The sequence below is a fragment of the Miscanthus floridulus genome, chromosome 15, assembly GCF_019320115.1.
Source record: "Miscanthus floridulus cultivar M001 chromosome 15, ASM1932011v1, whole genome shotgun sequence".
NCBI lineage: Eukaryota > Viridiplantae > Streptophyta > Magnoliopsida > Poales > Poaceae > Miscanthus > Miscanthus floridulus.
The window spans coordinates 53,733,922-53,750,311 of NC_089594.1; the positions used below are offsets into that span (position 1 = coordinate 53,733,922).

General features: G+C 39.8%; 1 non-coding gene across 1 annotated transcript; it reads right to left on the reverse strand.

Annotated features, from left to right (window-relative positions):
• Positions 1-7,556: 7,556 nt before the first annotated feature.
• On the reverse strand, positions 7,557-7,664 carry LOC136509813 (small nucleolar RNA R71). The gene has a single exon (XR_010772552.1). It is a non-coding gene; the product is annotated as a small nucleolar RNA R71 (small nucleolar RNA).
• Positions 7,665-16,390: the final 8,726 nt, after the last annotated feature.

Here is a 16,390-nt window from a genome sequence, read left to right on the forward strand (position 1 = left end):
AATGGCCAGGGCACCAATTTCTACAATAAGTGATTATGTTTTAGTTAGTACTCAGTGTAGTCATGTTACTGCAATAAGCTATCAAGATAAACAATAGAAATGATAACAACTTAGACTTAGCATTAAAAATTACCTTCCTCAACTTGGCCAATGCTTCTGTGTCCTCTTCAACACTGATGTAGTTGTTTCCACAAAGCCAATAATTTGTACAAATGAGCCACTCAACCATTGTTAGTGTGAGTGATGTCCTAAAATCATTAAGTGTTCTTCCACCTGAACTGAAGGCTGACTCAGAGGCTACTATTGAGATAGGAATTGCCAAAAGATCACGGGCCATACAAGACATTATGGGAAATCTAGTAGCATTGTTCTTCCACCATTTCATAATGTCAAAACTTTTACTAAGCTCCTCATTATCTTCTGAAAGGTACTTGTCTAGTTCAGACTTCACAGTGGTATTGGCATTCCCCTTATTGCTCATCTATTGTGCAATTATGGAGCTCATCAATCCAGAACAAAATTCTGGTGTTTCTTGAGTTTTAGCAGGCACCTTGTCACTTAGAGATGGAGCATACAGTTCTCTGTACTCCTCAAACAAAGCACAAAAATAAGTGTTGACTGTTGCCCATAGTTTCTGACCTATTTCATCACCAAACATTACCATAGTTGCCATCTTGACATAGTTAGAACGTTTGAACCGAGGATCAATACCAACACAGAAAAAATAACAATGTTAAGCAATAGATCCCCCTTGTCTTTCTCTCCTCTCTTCTCTCTATCCCCTGGCCTTTCTCCATACTTCTCTCCCCAATATTTGTAATACTTCACTAACATTTTTTGGCCCATTTCCTTACATAATGTATCTTCACCGTGACACCATTATCTCAGCAGAACCAAAACATCAGCAATCTCATGAAAGTATGTGTGAGATGTTGGGTGACTTGTGGCAGAGACACAGAGGGTCAGCTCATAGAAGTATTTAAGAAATTGAGCCATTTTCCTTGCCTTTTCCTAATCTGATTTGATTGGAACTCCTAGTGCTTTCTCTCTCTCTAACTCTAGACTATAGTATGGGTCTTCATCACTATACCTTTCAAAGGCCTTTTCATACTCTTGTGCAGTTTGTAGCATTAGGTAAGTTGAGTTCCACCTAGTGCAGACGTCTAGGTTGAAAAATGCTTTGGTCTGAACCTTTGCTAACTCGACACATTTCTTGAACTTTACCAACCTAGATGGTCCACTCCTAACATACTTAACAGTAGCCCAAACATGAGTGATTGATCTATCAAATTCTTTTAGCCCATCACCTACTATCAGTTTGATAATATGTGCAAAACACCTCATATGAAGGTACTCTCCTTCAGCAACATAGCCTTTTGATTCATTCAGGACCCTCTGCATGTACTTAATTGCAGTGTTGTTTGCACTAGCATTGTCTAATGCTATTGTAAAAACATTCTCAATTCCACAGTCAGCCAAGCAATTCTCTAAAGATTTTCCAATGTCCTCCCCCTATGCCCCTTAACCAAGAAAAAACCAATAATTTTTTTATGCAAATTCCACTCATTGTCAATAAAATGTGCTATAACACACATGTAATTATGACTGTTCTTAGCCATCCATGTGTCTGTTGTTAGGCTAACTCTTTCATAGTTGTCTTTCAAAAATTTCCTAAGTTTTTCTCTCTCATCATCAAACACTTTCACACTAGGCTCTAGTGATTGTTCTTCTAGATGGCAAAACAAAATGTGGGCTTGCTTTTGACATAAACTTTCTATGGCCTAGAACATTCAGATAACACAAAAGGTTGCTCATCTTCTATTATCATCTCAGCAAAACTCCTCCTTAACTCCTCAGGATCAAATTTCCAAGTAGATAGAGTACCAACACTACTATTGCTAGGGCTAGGTTGTAGTTGTAAAGTACCTTGATTATCTACTACAGGTTTGTGAGGATTCTTCTTGTAGATTTTCAAATGAGCCTTCATGGAGGATGTACCATTTAACTTTGTGTCACAATGGAGTTGCTTGTCGCAGTACTTGCACTTGGCTCTCTCCTCCCCATTATCAAGTTTGATCTTGCTGACATGTTCCCAAACATCTAATCTTGGAACCAGGGGCTTACTTTTCTTGCTTTCCTCATCTCCCACTTCCTCTCCATCCTTGGACTACTGCTGCTCATCCTGCTTATCATTCTCCCCATTTACAACTTCATTCTCATTCACTTGAACATTTAGATGTGCCACTATTTCTTCAGTGTCCCCCATCTACAAGACATCAAAACAAAAACCAGCCATCTATGTACTTAGTCAGGGTACAAACTAACTAATTAATCAACTCACATTGTCACAAAGCAACTAACAGGCATTTGGATCTATTAGGCATTAAGCAAGAATAAGAAGAACTAAAGACTTACATTGGAGGACTGCTCTGTTCTTGCGGCCGTGGTTGAGGAGCTTGATGACGGTCGATGGTGGTGCCGCCGCTGCTGGCCGCCTAGCACCCTGGGCTGCTGGGTGTGCCGCCAGTCGCCTGTCGTGCCTCCAAAAGGTTAGGGTTAGGAGCGAGAGTGTGAGGCTCTACGTGTGGACGTGCTGTGCGACTCGATTCGATGTGGGGAAGTGAAGTGGTGCGGGTGCGGGGTGTCATGGTGGACTAGCGGTGGTGGGCTGGTGGGTAGTGGTAGGTGCCTGGTGGGCTGGCGCTCAGCACTCATGGCCTTAGCCGGCCTTACGAGAGTTTCTCAGTTTCTAGGTACTTTAGTTCAGTATGGCATAGAAACTGAAGCCAAAGCCGAACATCAAACTTCACAGAACTAGAAACAGAAACCGAACCGAAAAACCAAACTACCGACTATTCGGTTCGGTTTCAGTTTGGTTCGGTTTTTGGTTAAAAAGCGCCTAGGGTGAGCTATCCTAGAGTCCGAATCCAGCCTGCATGAATCCTTTTCCCTTTTGGTCCTCTCCCTGATTCCTAACCAAAACAAGAGTGCACACGTCTCCATGGTCTAAATATGATAGAAAGGAACTCAAGAGTGAACTTACTTGATGATTAAGTTGATGAGCATGGGCGTGAGTAATAGGACAAAAAACTTGCACTTGTGTCAGCATGGATGTATCATTGGTCTTGATGTTCTCATCAGAGGAGGCTCCATCGGTGCCGCACCATGCCCTGAGCGCATGGGCGGTGCTGTGGAGGAGTGCGAGCGCCAGGTGGCACGACTGGCTTGTGGACCGCGCGTGTGCTATCGTGGTTGGCGCCGCGGCCGCCTTCCTTGTTGGCGTCTAGGAGCATGAGGCCATGGCCGTGAGGATGGAGAGGGAGGGATTGAGTCAATGACACTGTGGGCCCACATGTCACTAAGATGGTGGTTCCATGTCAAAAACCACCCAACGTCGGTCAAAACAGCCTTGCCCCCGGCTAGGTACTAAAAGTGAACGGTTTTGACTGTTGGGTACCGATACTAGATGGTTTTATAGTTGAGGGCTAAAATTAGACTGACACAATAGTTGAGGGGCCAAAAGTGGACTTAATCCTAAATTTTAAAGTTTTAGTAGAATATAAATTCTCCAAGAGTTTACATAGAAAATATAGGATTTCTGTAGTCTTTGCCATATCTCACTTCATAACAACTTAGTTGACATGTTTTCCTAATAGAGATGTATCCACAAGTAACAAGCATATGTACTAGGAATAAAGTTTATGCCGGCCAACCTTTATAAAGTCAAGCTCATAGTTTGGAGAGATTTTATTTCTCATTTTTAAGTTTGATTTGTATGTATGGAATTTTTAAACACAATCAAACTTATAGGACCAAAGCATGGGTGAGAAAATGGAGTGCAAACCAGCATGCTTGAGAGAAAGCATGGTAGGGTCGGGTCCCCCACACTTGGACCTTTATGTCATTCGACACTAAAAGCCAACTGTGAATGTGGGGCATCTCCTTAGAGTGTATTGCAGCACCCATGTTCTTTAGACATCGTTCATCCTTCGTTCCTATAATTGTTATTGACCAAGAATACCTGAAGGAAACTTTTCTAGCATCAAGTTTTTATTTATTATGGGATTAAGGGAGGTCATATCTTTTATTATAAAAAATATAAGTCTAAGTTAAAACGAGTTTGTTATGCAAAGCAAATATTATTATATTTTTTATTCTTATTATTGAAAAAATCAAATAACTGAAAAGTGATTTTTTTATTATCATTATAAATTTCATTTTTGGCAACTTTATCATGGTGAGCAAGGCATAAAGGTAAAACAAGGTAGAGACAACCAAAAAGAAATGAATGAAGCATGTCATGAAATATCTTTAGAGAAGTTTACCCCCAAACTTGAATTTTGCAATGTGCAAAATCAAATCTGGATGGTGGCACTCTCTATTGAATGTGCTTCATTGTTGAAATGATATTTGGTTGAATTTACCTTGCATTTCACCCCTTCGTTCTTTTTGCTCAAACCTGAAAGGTTAGTGCCAAAATACCTGAAGGAGCAATATCACAAATATGTCCTTATGCTCATTTTCAAAAGTCATGTTATTTTTATTATCATTATTATTATTTTTTGAAAGTAAAATGATTTTTTTAAATGTTGATGCAATTGCAAAAATTATGATGCATCTAAATTCAAATTCATGATGATAGAAAATTTAAGTAACTAGAAAATGATTTTTATTTTACTTCTTTAAAGGGTTGATTTTGATGTAAAACTTTAAATTTGGAAAAACTAATTTATTTTGATTTTTTTAAAATTTTTAGGATAACTACCGATTTACCTTCGGCGAGGGCTCACCATTTTAAGTCCACTGAGCAGGACTTCTCCATTGCATTTTAGCTTGAATTTGCATCATCTCATCCTGGAGATGGATAAGGATGATTGACTTCTTGTTTTTGCCATGCCATCGTGATCTTCGTGTGGTTTTGGCTAGATAGGAGTGTGTTCATCTTTCGATCAAGGTTTCATCCCTGCATCAGGTTAGTTGACCATACATACCCAAGGGATTTTACAAAGGTGTTGAAACACTAGTGGTTGATGTTATGAGCTAAAGGTTTTCCTCTATGCTAATGAAAAGTTGGCATTCATGTTTAGTTAGCAAAGAGAGCCTCTTTTTTCAAATTCAAAACGTTATGAATTCATCTCAAGGACTTACCCACTTGAATTTGAGAATTTCCTGCAGGGGTTAATCCATGCATACAACCAAAGTCTATACTAGCAGTTTTGGTTCAAAAATCAAACTAGACTCCATGTCCAATTTGATTTAGGTAGGCTAATTAATCTAAGCATCATGCTTAATTGAAAAAGCCTATGGAAGTATGATCATCGCGATTGACCAACACTCCTAGACCAAAGCATACTATCATAGAGTAAGGAAGCATGAAAAGATAAACACGAGATTAACTCAAATAGATGTACGAACATTGAATGATAAACTAGAGAACAATTTTTTATATGCAAGCAATGTAAACGTAGTGGATGAATGTGATTAAGCAAACATGCCATGTTTTTAAAAAACAAGGAAATTAAACAAGTGATATACATAAAAATCTAGGCTTTAGCCTTTTCTCAAAGCATGGACCATCTAATGATATCATACCGACTGGCAAAGCCAACATATGAATCTGATAATCCCGTTTAACATATGTCTACTATGAAGCTAGACTAAGAGCATCGAATAGAAATATAACAATAAAATTGCCTTCTACCTAGACTAGGCAGGGCACCCGAATACGGCTCAAAATCTAGAAGCCACCCAAAGAAAGCACTAGATATTTTGATGAATCAAGCAACATGCACTGGTGAAAATAAAATTAGGAAAGATAACATTCTTTTTTTGGGGTTAGTTCTCTTACCTTGATCAATTCTACCACCACCCACAATTTGTGATTGAATTGTGAGTGATGTAGTGTAGTTGTTCCATCACATATGATGGTTTTGTTTTCTCTTAACGGTGACCTTCTCTTCATCTACACATGAATAGTATGTATATACTTTTCTGGTAGGGTGAAAGTGTTGATTGTTCATGCATGATTGGGCACCCTGGGCTCGTGATGATTCTTTTGTTTCTTCTCTTGTGGAAATGTGCCGGAAGGTCGAACGGCTGGTGTTGCCCTATTTATTCCAAATTCAACAGGACAAGGATAATCCCACAAAAGCTAGTGGCAAACTAGGTTAGCAGGTATCAAGGTCAATATTAAAATCTTTACGCCAATTACTTCCCTGGCAGCGGTGCTAGAAAGCTTATTGGTATTTGGTAACGCAAACAGATAAATCTACAAGCGCATGGATACCATTGTAGCTTTTACCTAGGAGTATTCCAGGGTATCATATTTATCCATAGAGAAGCAATGGTTAAAGGTTGATAGTTAACCATCATGTATCCACTAACTAGTGTATCGACTAGACTAATGTGGGGATAAGTGATAAAGATATGAGTGATGGATATATGACACACACAGAAGAACTCTAGGGTAAGACAGCAGAGTAGACTAGCTAAGTTGGGAGGACAATGGGCGAGTTCAAGGTTCCTTTATACTCTATCTATTACGGTGGTTCTATTCTAGAGCAGACCAAAGGAATTAACTAAGTAATGGATAAAATATAGTGATCACACCGTAACACTTTGGGACATCAGAACACTAGCCATGGAAAGGGATGAGAAGGGGGTTAGGAAGCAATGGTTCTATGCCAATAAAGACAAGAATACCACATGGGCACCAAAAATTCCACTCCAAATCTCCTCACCAACATGCCACTCCTGAGCTACCACCTGCCCTAGGCTATCGAACCTATGCGCGCTTGTGCATGTGTGGGCATGGTGCGTCTCTACTGCTGGCCCATCTGGCCTGACCTGCATGTGTTGGGCCTGATGAGCATGTGGGGCTCAACAGTAATGATGGACATGGCCATTGGACGTACAAAGTTGACTTTTGAGTTTTTCTTTTATATACGTGGAATTAAAATCTTTTTATTCCATGCTTCAAATATGCCGAATAATATATCTATTTCGATTGTCTTGACGAGCTCTTAGCAAGGTGTGCTCCAAGTATTTGCTTGAGACTATTTTCCTATGAACAAAATTCAAATTTTTTCTGCTCGATTTTTTGCCAAGCTGTATATGTAGTATATATTACCTTTTTACGTGCATTTTGAGTAACATCCTGCAAAACAACTCCAAGCAACAAAACTCATGGAAATGATTAGATTAAATCCTATATCTATCTTGGTTTGTTCATTTCAATCATGTGTATATGATAAATTGCGGTTTATTATTGACGTTAATGACCGTCAATAGCTAGCTCTCATCAATATGGTGCAAGCTAGCCAGTTTTGTGGAAAGGCACATGAACATACGAGTGCTCATCTTCAACACTTCCTAGAGATTTGCAGCACTTTCACCATCAAAGGAGTCACTAGAGATGCCATATTACTTCGTCTTTTCCCATTTTCACTTTTGGGGAAGGCGAAGCAATGGTTCTACGCCAACAAAGACAAGAATACCACATGGGCAAATTGCTCCACTGGCTTCCTAGCAAAGTTCTTTTCCATGGGCAAAACCAACGCTTTACATGGAAGAATATCAAGTTTTCAGCAACAACATGATGAATCTATCCCTAAGGCATGGGAATGCTTTCAAGATTACATATCAAAATATCCTCATCATGAGATAGAGAATTGGCTACTCATGAAGAATTTCTACCATGGTTTAACAAACAACACCCGTGAGAATATGGATGCTACTGCTAGAGGTGCATTTTTATCACTCACAATCCCACAAGTAACAACTCTCATAGAGAAGATGGCCTCCAACCAAGGATGGAATGAAGAACGTTTTCAACCCTGCAAGAGAGGTGGATGTATGCATCAACTCAAGGAGGTAGATATGCTGTCTGCTAAGATGGATATGCTAATGAAGAGGCTTGAAGATCGAGCCAATGAGAAGCAAGATGTCATTCACATTCCTGATTCTTGCATGACATGTAAAGAATGTAGAAACACTAGGCATTCAAGGAACAACTGCTCTGAAACCCAAGAGGAAGTGAACTTCATCAACAACAACAACTATCGTCCTCAACAGAATCAAGGATAGAATCATCAATAGAGGACAAAGTACCAAGGTAACTATCAAGGTAACAATTTCAATAATTTCAATAATCAGCCATCCTTGAAAGATTTAGTCTTTGACAAGCTAAATTTATGGAAGGTTTACTAGAAAACTAGCTTCCAATGACAAAGTCTTAGAGAACATAGATAATAGAATGTATAGCTTTTCCTCCGCCATTAAAAACCAGCATAGCTTTAATAAAATGATAGAATCACAAATAGCTCAGCTAGCGGCTGCTGTTCCTTCGACCGACAAAGGTAAGATTTTGGGACAACTAGAAGATCCTGAAACAACAAATCTTGTTGATATTCGCAATGTAGGATTCTACAAAGAACCATCTAGCAAAGGATGGGAGGATTATTCCTTGCCCATCAAGAAATGTGATCCAAGAAGACCCATAATTCCCATAGCCATTGGACCTCATGTGTTCCAAGAAAATGTTTGCGATTTTGGAGTAAGTGTTTAATTTATGAGAAAATTCATGGAGATCCTTTTCTATATACAACCATGTGTTTGTAGCTTGCAGATCAATCACTCTGCTATCCCAAGGAAATTCTTGAAGACATCTGTGTATGAGTCAGATGTTCACATAGACTTCATGGTTTTGGACACAGACCGAGACATAAGGGCACCCATTATTTTGGGCTGACATTTCCTGAGCACCGCTAAAGCCATCATCTATGCTGATAGTGCCAAAATCTGCTTCACTATTAAGGAAAGAAAGGAGAAATTTACTTTTAAGAATCATATATTGCATTCTCCTAGCCATCCACAGGTACAAACTCTACCCAAGGACACAACAAGTGACAAGAAGAGAAACAACCAAAGAGCAAGGAAGTACAAGGCCAGGCAGCTGAAAAATGAATTAGCAAAGATGATCAACACACTCCAATCAAAGTACGACCATCTTCTTGCTTCACCATTCCTTACAAAGAAGGAAGATCCAGGCGTACCAACAATCGAGTGTACAATTGGACAAAGATTTTTTCACAACACCTTCTATGATCTTGGATCTAGTGTCAACATCATGTCCAAGGTAACATATGACTATTTGTTTTGGTGAACCTTTGTTTCCTACATATATGCAATTACAGATGGCAGGACCAAACAATCCGATTTCCGGAGGGAATAGTAAAAGACATTATGGTTAAGATACAAGATAACTATGTCCATGCCGACTTCGTAATTCTTGACATGGGAGAAGAATAAGAAGATGCACCTATCATCCTTGGATGACCATTCCTCAATACCACCAATGCCATCATCTATGTTGGATCAGAACAAATTCACTTCCAATTTCCATGATAAAGGTATGATGCAATTTCAATAGCTATACCACTTATGAATAGGCAAAAAAGATTCGTCCCAAGAGAAGACGTTGATCATCCCAACGCCAAAGGAATCCACTCCCAAAGAATGAAGAAGGACAAGTTGTGAATGAAGAATCTTCTACACCAAAGTCAGGTCCACAACCTAAACAGTTCTAGAAGGAAAAGGTGGCATCATTATCAGAGTCACCATCACTAGAGGTGCAACCATCAAGGTCTCCATCTCCGGGACCGATTGATGCACCGAAGAATGAATAACACTAGAGAAGTCTGGTTCAGCGGACTCAAAACTCCAAACCCTCACCAGGAGGTAAAATCGATAGTTATCCATATTTACTTTTTTGCATTGCATGACCTATTTTTACTTTAGCATATTTACTATTCTACTTTTGCATATAAAAAAATTTATTGCATTAGAAAATCCTAAGCCCCATGTAAATAATTTACGGTGTGTAAAAACCCACAAGAATATTTACTGTGGTGGCATAAAAAATATAAAAATGGCATGCATACATCTAGTAATATTTCATTGCATCATAAAATATTTTTTGCATATCACGTATATACAGTTGTGTGCAGAGGAAATATAGGAAACCGGGACCCACAGGAGACACCTAGGACCCACCATCACCTCCACCATGCACTACCACCAAATTTTCAGATCATATCCATCAAAAGCAAAGAGATTTTTCTTAGCTTCAAAGCATCGCACCATTTGGTGGAGGATGAGGCTAGGTGGGCCCAAGGTGGGGCCGGCTAGCCCCACCACTTGGTCGGTTGGCTTGCTGCTCCTCCCCCCTATAAATTCCAAGCCCCAGGCTACTCTCTGCCTCAAGCTCAACTCAAATTCACTTGTTAAGTCCTTGAATTTAAAATCTACCTCTGTAGTTTAGAATTTCCAAAGTTTAGAAGTGTTGCAGAAATTAGAAAATCCAAAAATATTAGGTAGACATCCTGCTAAAAATTCTACCAATTAGAAACATTTCTAACCCCAAAGAATGAATAACCCCTAGACGCCTGTCCACTAACTCTTTTTATCCTAATCCGTTCCACGAGTTTTGTTTGTTCTTGTTGATATTTTGCAGGATGTGGAAATCCATGAAGGGCAAGCTCACCCGACCGTCTTCCTCTCGCTCCATCAGGAGTACATCCTCTAGAGCCGGCTCCAACATGAACATTAATGAACCAACCGCTGGAGCCACTGCACCTGCTACATAAGGGGAACCCAACTTCCTACTGGACGAGAAGGACATCCACTGGCAAGACCGCCAAGAGATGGAGAAGTATAAGCTACTAAAGCCACACACATTCATGCTTACAAGTGCGTACAGTCCACAACTGCTCCAAGACACAGGTTTGGACGCTAAATTCAATTTTATATTACAAGTCGTTGGATGGCAAAATTTCTAGGGTATTACAGAGCAAGGCACTAGAGCTTTAACTATGGAATTTTTATGCACTCTATCAATCACTGACACAGGGGTAGGCTATAGATTTTTTGGGAAGGAGTATTTACTCCTTGGAAAGATTTTAGTCTTCTTTTCGATTTCTATGCACAATGTGTTGTAGATGTAGACTCCGCTATCTAGGACTTTGATAAAGAAAAATTTTGGAGGGAAATTTCTAGGAAAACTGATTTTTTCGTCCCAGAACCAATGATATTCACAACCGTACTTTATGCTTTATGCATAAATGGTTAGGGATGACAATGTTTCCTAGGAATGATGCCCATACTGTAAGGATAGTTGATTTAAAATTGATGTATGACATGGTAAAGAGAAAGAAAGTTCCCCTCTCAAATTTATGATGAGTCAACGGTTGGAAGTTTTTACTCTTGTTGGTGATGTTGAGTGTACCTCCTTGGTCATTGGAATTGCTACCAACATGGGTCTCATGCAAAGATCTTTTGTTTCACTAATCACTGAACGCCCTTATATTGATTTTGAATACTTTCAGCAAGCTCACATACTTAAAAAGAAAAATGGAAGAACTGTTATGATGTACCACAGCTATACAACTAAGATTCCATTACCTAACCAGAACTATGGTTTGTATGCTATACAATTGTTAACCATGAATTTGCAGAAGAATGAAGTAGCCCCTTGTAGGAGTGCATCTGCAAGGATCACTTGTACATCATACCCACAATTCTATGTTGCCGATCCAACACCAGAAGAACTAGCCTATGCCAGTTACATATGGTTCAAGCAAGCGAGACCTTCTTGCTTGTTCCAACAAGAGCACACTATCTGGAGCCAACCCACACCTAATCACTCAGGCGTCTCTTGGCAACAAGCTCCAAGTGAGCAGCGGAAAGATGGGAACTTCCACAACTATCAAGGGCAGAACTATGAAGAAACTTGAAGTGGGCATCTAGGAGGACTCATGTCTTTCTCTGACCAAGGGTACCATGACATCCACGAGACCCAGCACCGCATTGATGACAGACTCACAACCATTGAGACCACCACTGCCATACAAGGTACATTACACAGTCATGCACAATGGCAGGCTACTATGGGACATGGGATGACTAGTCCTTAGCAATAACAGCAACAACAAAACCAGGATTGGGATATTTTGTTCCAGAACCTCCATATCCGGCCACCTCGTTGAGCAACCACGACAACAACCAGCTTGGGGGAAGGGCATCCCCTGTATATCCAGATAAGTATTTCTTTCCCCTTTGTTTTATTATTCTTAGTTTGCTTTACTTATATATAAAAATAAATAAAAATGCATAACTAAAAATAAAATAAAAATTTATCTTTGTATTAGTTATATATATTGTAGTAATGTGTGATCTAAAAAATGAAAACAAAATAAAAAGTGTGCCTAGTTTGCTTTAAGTTTGATTTTTAAGAGCTGAATAAATAAAATGGACTATGAAGATAATCTCTTAAAATAGAAATGATGAGTAGTTGCTTTGTTGTAATTCCTTTCAAGTACCTAGTTTTCAGCCTTGAAATCTCCTGAGTTTTGGATAAGATTGTTTTGATATAAGAATTTACTCTGAAACTTGAAACTTGTGGGTAGCATATGCTTGATCTAAGTCTAGGTAACTGACAGATATGATATGAGAAGGTCTGAGCTACTGTTTATCTTGTTCCAAGTGACACTAAATTCTAGAGATTTATGTTTTGAAAAACATAAAAATGCTACATGATGAGTTCTTGTATGTCAAAGCTTGAATTCCTACCAGAGCCATACATTTTATCTAGGAAACCTCCACTTATATGCTGCTTGTTTTTGCATTGATTTTTGTCAAGCTTTGTTGACGCTTATGAGAGGTTTGTCATGCTCTTAAAATCAAGATCACATACACACCACCCACATATGCACTACTCGTACACTGGGGGTAGACGCAAAAACATGCTTTCCATTTAGATCCACCCAAAAATGTTTTACTCCTACACTGGGAGTGAACACAAAAACATGCTTGATAGGTTTTTCATCCAACAAATAAATGCTCCAAAGTTCTTGTTGCGATCTCTCAAAAGAGTTGTTGCAGAAGAGAAATGGGCTATGCAAAAGTTATTCATAAAAAAAGAGATGAATAAGATAGCCCCTATTCTCTAGCGAAGATTTCCAAGTTTCAAAAGAGAGACATGCTTTCAAGGAGCATAGTAGAATTAGGTTAGCCACCATATATATCCAACATATACATCCACACACATGCACATCTTGATTTGATTGTATGACTTAACTCTCTTTGGATGCGAGGTTTGACTTTACAATATATGTATTGCAAGTATGCTCTTTCTTGCTATTTCAACTCCTATGAGCTCCATATAAGCCTTAGTTGTAAGATGATAAAGGCATAACATCACTATTGCCTTGTTGAAGATCCACAAATACCACATATTTTGAGAGACTTGAGAGTGTCATACAAAGGAATATCTGAGTTTTATTTTAAAAATTTATAAAAACTTTGGAATAATGGTTGAACAAAGAACTTGAGACATAGTGCTTGACTTGATCATTCTATCTTTTAATTGCTCAAGACCCGAGTGAATGCTAAGAAGCCCCATGGTTGAAGGTAATATGAGTAAGTTTGAAAGTCAGATTAGTTTATTCTAATCGGAAGGAGAATTTTTTATTGAACGCAAGTGTACTTTTGAAGAGTGAAAACATCGTAGCAACTCCTGATCCATTGCTGAGTTTAGAATTGCTCAGGGATGAGTAAAGGTTAAGCTTGGGAGAGTTTGTTGATGGTAGTTAACACCTATCATAAACCATCAATATAACTTGTATAAATGCATGAATATGATCACCAACATAGGTTTAGGGGTTTGTTGGTGGTCCTTAACTCATATTTTCAACCATCAATCTTTACATAAAATCCAACCAAATAAACACCAAACTTAGTGATAGGGTTTAAAACTAACATCTTTCCACAAGTTTTGGTGAATTATCTTTTTTGCAGGAGGACTTACATGAAAATGATGGAAAACATACCCTAAATGTGCAGGGACAAAGCGTAAATGCCATCTTGTGCGAAGCAAAAGAGCCCAAGAGGAGAAGGCCACTTATTTGAAGAATCAAGGCCTAGTCATGGGGAGGAAAAGCCCAAAACCAAATCAGAACAACTTAACTCTGTGCCAAAACCATCATGGGTGAAGTTAAGAAGTCAACAGAAGGTCACCCATGAAAGATGGGGTCCAAAGGCTTTAGTGAGGGTGCGACCGCACCCCTAGAAGCCAAAGGGAGAGTGTAGACCGACTGGCCACCGCAATTGGCCCCAATGGGCGTGCAACCGCACCCCTAGTGGCACCGTTTGGGCCCAAACTTCACAGACCACCTCACACCACCTGTCTTTGGTCGGTTCAAGTGGGGATGGCGGTAAATTCAATGCTGAGGAGGCGGTTTGTTCTTTCCATAGAGGGAGATCAAGGGAATTTTCTAAGGAACCTCACCCCTCCTCTCGACCTATAAAAGGAGGACCTCTCCCCCCTCATTTGAAAAGACCACAAGGAGCCTCTACATTCTATTTTCCAAGATGTAATTTTAGTATAGCCTAGTTGGGAGTTATGGAGAGATGTGCAAGTTCTGGAAGAGCCCTCGAAGGTCTAGCAAATCTTGTATCGGTCCTTTGTAAGACTCAAATACTTTATACTTATCTTCTTGAATTACTTGAATATCTTTCATGGTTATCTAGTTCATGCCTCAATGGGTGAGCTAAAGCATGGTTAGTATAGTGGTTTACACCTTGGCATGGGATCTCCGCTCCACCAAGTGCTCTAGGTATGACATGTGACTAGAGTAGTAATCATAGTATAGACGTGGTGTCTAGACTATAGGTTACCTGAGTTTGCGCCCAACACCATGGATAGTTGTGGTAGCCTTGGAGCTGATAGCTCCGACTAGACCTTTGTAGTCCACTATGTTCGGGTTGGTGTTTTCGTAGAGCTTTTGGCAGCCTTCCCCCAATTACCCCTTCCCAGTCTTTTTGAAGATCGGAAAGGAACTACTACTCCAAAGTGCTATGGTGTGATCGCTATACCTTACCCTTGCTTAGTTAATCCCTCTGGTTTGCTCTAGAATAGAACCATAGTAATAGAGAAGTATAGAGGAACCTTGTCATCCCCCATTGTCCTCCCATCTTAGCTTGTCTACTATCTTATCTTACCATGTAGTTCTACTGTGTGTGTCATTTATCCAAAAACTCCTATCTTTTATCTCTTACCCCCATATTGGTCTAGTTGGTATACGAGTTAGTGGATACATGATTGTCAACTATCAAGTTCTTTAACCATTGCTTCCCTAGAATACTCCTTGGTGAAAGGTACAACGGTATCCATGCGCTTGTGGATTTATCTATTTGTGTTAACAAATACCAATAGGGTTTAAACTGACAAATTCAACGAGTTTTGGTGAATCTATGTTTTCAACGGGATTTATTCAGAAAATGAGCAAGGTGGACCCAATCGTTAGATCAAACCATGTTTATTCATGACGAAACCAACTTAGGAAGACTCCAAAACAATCTAGAAGGCACACCACCAGTGACCTGGCCTGAGAGGCTGCAGGGTGAGGCTGGCCAGCTATTGGTGGTCCTTAACTCACACTTTTAACCACCAACACTAGCATTAAATCCTAGCATACAGACACCAAACCTAGAAATTGGGCTTTGGAACTAACACTTTCCACAAGTTTTGGTGTTTGATCATTTGCAGGAGGACATGTCGGGATTACACAAGAAACATACCTAAAGTATACAAGAAATACAATAATACAAATACCCGACATGAGCCAAAGGGGAAGGAGGTCCACAACCAAGCAAATTAGGGCCCAAAACAAGTGGAGAAGAAGTCCAAAATAAAACCAAACCAACTAAACTCTATGCAAAACCACCATGGGCCAAGTCCAAAATATTATAGGAGGCAGCCCAACGAAGATGGGCTGATTTGGGCCAGGCCCCCCACTAGCCCCGTTTGGCCCAGAACTTGGACGGTTGATGCTTACTGCCTTGCCCAGCATTAGTGTGGTGCTTTCATCCAGGTGCAATGAACCTATATGTTAGTTTGGTGCATTAATGAGGGGATCAATGAATATTCCAAGGATCAACCCCCTCCTCTCCACCTATAAAAGGAGGACTCCCCCTTCTCATTTCACAACACCACAAGGAAGAAGAGCACAACTCACTTGAGATAGAGCAACACTCTAAAGGGGTTAGGCCCTAGTAGATATCTGGAGTAGTAAGAGAGAGATGTGAGGGAAGAGCTCAGGGAAGTGCCAGACTTGTCGGTATCTCCCCGCTTGTACCTCAACGAACACCTATGCTACACTTCATTGGGTTCTCCCGCTAAGTGAGTGTTTGTGGTTCTTTTGATTATAAAGTCTCTTGATTAGTTAAGCTTTGCTCTTACTTCTTTGTTGGTTTGTCATCCGTCCTCATGGTGGATACTCTAGTAGAGGGCTCCTGATAGAGATGGATAACCCTATACAACGCTAGAGAAGTA